General features: G+C 33.7%; 1 long non-coding RNA gene across 1 annotated transcript; it reads left to right on the top strand.

Annotated features, from left to right (window-relative positions):
- The first annotated feature begins 1,165 nt into the window (after positions 1-1,165).
- LOC121182988 lies at positions 1,166-1,929 on the top strand. Its single transcript, XR_005894182.1, has 3 exons — positions 1,166-1,244; positions 1,381-1,418; positions 1,602-1,929. It is a non-coding gene; the product is annotated as an uncharacterized LOC121182988 (long non-coding RNA).
- Positions 1,930-4,970: the final 3,041 nt, after the last annotated feature.

The raw sequence follows: 4,970 nt of genomic DNA, 5'->3' as shown, positions 1-4,970 counted from the left end.
AATGAATATCTTCCTGAAACACCTAAAACCAGAGTTGAAAGCTTTTCAGTATTTTGGGAGAAAATGAAACTTTAACTTCACTACATGAATGTTTGAATTTGACACTTCAAAAAAGGGTTTACTGTAGTTAATTATTTAGCTTTGATTTAAGCTCATCATAGTTAATTATAACTCTAAATGCATTTTTTTTTCAATTTTCAGTCCTCATATCTTTATTCATCACTGTAGAATACAGAGCCTGGAGTGTGAAGCCAGAGTAATTACTGCCTGTTAGTGAAAAACTTCAATTACACTGATAATTTCAAAAAAACATCAATTAATTAAATTACCATTCATAGTGAAAAGTTGAATTTAAAAAAAGTTAAAGAAAAAGAATTTAACAGAATAAAACCACTAATACTAACAATAACAAATTCATCAATAATTGTTTAAACATCACTTTAAAGGTAATTCAGTATGAATGTTGTATCTGAAGTTAAATATGAGTTGCTTCACTTTCTTACAGTTCCAGAGCGTGTTTCTAATCTGAAGGAGACTCTTCCAGAGAATAATGTGATTAGAGTAACCTGTCGTCATTCAAAAATCTTGCATGGACCTGAGAACATATACAGAGCACGACTTCATCATGGCAGTGACACTCTGCATGAGAGAAATAATACAAAGTGCGAGTTTGAATTCAAAGATCTAAGATACTTCACATCATACACAGTGGAGGTTTGAATAATCCTACTTTTAAGTTTTTCAATAATATTATCAGTTTATTCTTCATATTACTCGAATTCTGTGATAGCTAATAAAGGGATTCTCTGTCTTTCCAGGTGACTGCTTTTAACGGAAAATATGAGAGCCAACCCGAGACAATAGATGTTGCCACTCTGTGTATGTACTGTTTTTATTAATGTCACAAATTATCTCACATTATTTGGTGAAATCATTTGACACATGTTGTCCTGACATACAAAAGGGGGGCCCTGCAGAAAAGGTTTGGGAACCACTGATTTAAGTAATGAATTAAAAAAAAAAAACAACTTTAAAATGGAATTTAACAAAATTACATCTTTTTCCTTACATTGTGTCTTTAACATAAATACAACCCTTTTAAAAATCTTTTCTTCTAACCATCATTTTACAGATAATGGCAAAGCTGTCATTGTTCTTTTGGTCTTCCTCATCATCATCACATTTTCTGCAGTGGCTGTGGTGCTCTACAAGATTTACATTAAGAAGTGCAGAACGTCCAGAAAGTAAAGATCATTTTGTTTCTAATCTCCTGCATAACTTTGACTGTTACATTGTGAAAATGATTAATTTCATAAAACAATACATCAAACAACACCACAGAGGTACTGTTGCTGATGAAAACTACTAATTCTTCCACAGTGATGTTAATGAAGATGTGATGCTTGAATCCACAGCAAGTGAGTGGACTTTAGGTTTCCTTCCTTCCTTCCAATCACACGTAGCAGCTACAAATGATTACTGATGTTTTAGCTGCTGGGTTATAAGATCCTTTATCACTGATCATGAGTACATGTACACGTCCTGTGCTATATGTGATTAACACAAACTAACCCGCAGTATTTCCTGTTTCTTTGTCGTAGTTTACGTTAATGTCAGACCTCCTGGATGGCATCACAAAGAAGCTCGCTGATGAAGAAACACCTGATGGAGCTGTACATCAAATCACCCTTTACTCTTTACTCTGCTTAGTTATGAAGATGTTCAATATGTAGTAAGTCTCTTTGCAGCTTTAGAATTTATTTTCAAACCTTCAGCTTCTCATTATTAGCTAAAATCTCCTGTACTATGTATATTCAGTTCTATGGTCATTTTCTCACTTTGTTACACCTGACAGTTTTATCATGTCTGTTGCTTTAATGTGCACATTGTACCATGTTAGAAACTGTCCTTTTCTCATTGCTGTTTTTAACCCCGTTGAGAGTCTGGCAAAATAAATAAAGTTACACCAGCTAAATCCCAACCACACTTAAAGGTGCTGCTGATCATTTCACTAAAGTCTGTTAGCTGCCAACCCTTCAACCACTCACTAGAAAATACATTAGATTTTGCTAAAACACTGTACAACAATTTACAACACATTTGTGTTACTACACAAATAAGTTTTTAGATGTGAAGTAATGTTTGGACATTGACTTGGGATTTGCTCACAAACCCACTCACAAACGCCACCTATAGAAAAGGAAAGTAATAGCAGCAGTCACAGCCCATTGATCATGTTAAAGGTACAGTGTTTTTCTTCCTTTACTTTGCATCTGTCAGTTTATGAGATATTACAGTTAAACTAGTGTTACACTAACCTCAAAGGGAAACTAAACACTCACACTACACACAAATGACCTTTGTCTTCTTGTTTTGTCTACAGATCAATTTTGTCAATAAAAACTACATTTTACTGTATATAAATCATAATTACTCATTTTGTCTGAATGTTGGCAGTGAAATAAAAAAAACAACATATTCTCCTATTAATCAAACTTCCACATTTTGCAGGTTTAAAATATAAAATCGAACATATAAATTAATCATTCCCTCATAAAACAGCAGCTCAGCTCAGCACTACCACACACTACTGTTTAAAACACAGTGTATTTTAACACAGTGCATATTAACACAGCGCTGTGCATATTAACAGACTGACTAACAACAAGAATATCAAAAGACAGACTACATGAAAACAGATGTGAGGTTTAGATGACAGAGGATTTCCTGTGTGCAGCAGCACAACAGAAATGAAGCTTCCTGTCACCAAAAGACGTCAAAGGTATATTTCTGGGTGTTTAACTTGAGATCAGAGGTGAGGTTTAAAGGTGTGTTAAGATGCTGCACCAACACAATTAGATGACATTTCCTTTCAGCAGTCAACAAAAATAAAACACAACTTCTTTGCAGAGTGGTAATATACTGTCCAGTGTGTGGCTGTTCACACCCTAACTTCTGTACATGGCAGGTCTCTGTGTTCTGAAGATCCTGCTGCTCTGGGCCGGGGTCATCGGTTGGACCAAGTGTAAGTAACCATCTTCAATGTTGATTTAATGAGCATCTTTATAAAGGACTGAGGACTTTTCATGCATTTGACAATTTTACATCTTTAAATATTGAAAACATAAGAAGATTATTTTAGATGAGTATATTTTCAATTTACTGATTTACAGTGTTTAGGTTCCAAAGTGGTCTTTTTAATAAATTCAACTTTTTGTAATAAAAAAAACTGAACATAGTGAATAGTTTTATAGTTTGTGATAATTCTTTGTTTTGATGGCAGCATGAGGTGTTTGATATGATAGTTCCATTTTGCAATAAAAAAAAATAGCTTATATATAAAATATTTTATTTATTATTTAAACCGTAAAAATGCTAAACTACATACTGGTAATAATAAACACTGCACAACTATTTATATTTAAAAATTTAAACATATTTATTTAAATACTCCACCATACTTATTCCTGAATACTGTATATTGTACATTTAACATTTTAAACCCCACATACTGTAAATCACTTTAAAAAAAAGTACGCACACTATTTTTGTCTTGTCGTACTTCCTCTGATTCTACACTCACTGCTCTCACAAACACATGTAAGTTCACATAAATGAAGAAGAGGTCAGAGAAGGAGGAACAATTTCTTTCTAACAAAAAAGAACAGTATTTATAGGCAGTGAAGAGTAGTCTCCTCACTGCCTATAAATACTCCTGACAAACACAAAACGCCTTGTCGCATGTTTAAAGTAGTTTCTCATTCAGATCGACGATGTAAGTATCACTCATATTTTTTAATACATAATACACTCAGTAACTGTATTTTTTAGTGTTGATGTCCCGTTTATTTATTTATTATTTTTAATGTCATGAAATAAAAAGTAACAGAACATTAACATTTGGAGGAAGTCTCGTTTTTATTGTTTTGCTGTCTGTTTGCTGCAGGAGATGTATTTTAGACTGTCTGTCAGAAACATTGAACCATAAACGATGATTCATTTCTACAATTTCCACCTTCAGACATTTTTACTATAGTAAAAGTAACAAAGATGAGGATTTAGAGCAGAATTTTATCTTTACAGAGTCACAAAAAAACTATCTGACTTTAAACTGAAATGAACTAAATGTTGTCATTTGATGTAACAGGAAGTCAAGGTATTGATCTGTGCACGCTGTAAATTTATTCTGAACATATTTTCTCTTTACTCTGAATAAATCCTTATGTGATTGTAAGCTAAACCAAAATATAAAAACTGAAAGACTCTATGGCACAAAAACCATTTGTTAAAGAAAGGGTGCCATGACTTCAGAAACCCCTGCAGCTGCCCACAAACCTCCACTCAGCTCACCAACCCCCAACTCAGTCTCTTCAGATCAGATATGCAATTCAGCTACCATGTCTGGTAATGTATTCAGCCTCAGTTTACAGTTTCATTAGAAATGTTAGTGCTACATTTAGCGTGATCCAGGAAGTGCCCAAACAGACTCTCAAAACCTGACCTCTCAGTCACCCAGCTCATCACCACTGTGATAACTACCACGCAAGGTTGGAATTTTCTCATTTATTATATAGGACTCATAGATTGCAGGTACTTGCTGTACTCGCAAAATGCTTTGGAAGAGTATTTGAAATTATTCATGTTCAATAATCATATATTAATGTTCTGTTTACTCTTTTCTGATCTCCTTCTCCAGCCCCACCTCAGTGTATCAGTTTAAAATATAATCCAATATACATGATTTCAAACATGTTATTGTGATTATATTGGTATCCAGTGTCTGTGTTTCTCTCTTACTTTACAATCAATGCAGGGAAAGTATGTTTTACAAACTGTCTGAGCTTAAAAAATGTCACCAGGTGGTTCATCTTCACTAAGAGATTTTTGATTCTCTTCACTTTGTGTGCAGGCTCTTTTACTGTTAGACCCATCCAGTTTGGCTTCCAGTTTAACATTACATATTCTTATTC

The sequence above is a fragment of the Toxotes jaculatrix genome, chromosome 6, assembly GCF_017976425.1.
Source record: "Toxotes jaculatrix isolate fToxJac2 chromosome 6, fToxJac2.pri, whole genome shotgun sequence".
NCBI classification, from domain to species: domain Eukaryota; kingdom Metazoa; phylum Chordata; class Actinopteri; family Toxotidae; genus Toxotes; species Toxotes jaculatrix.
Note: the sequence above shows the minus strand (reverse complement) of the source record. Positions and strands in the feature narration are given on the sequence as shown.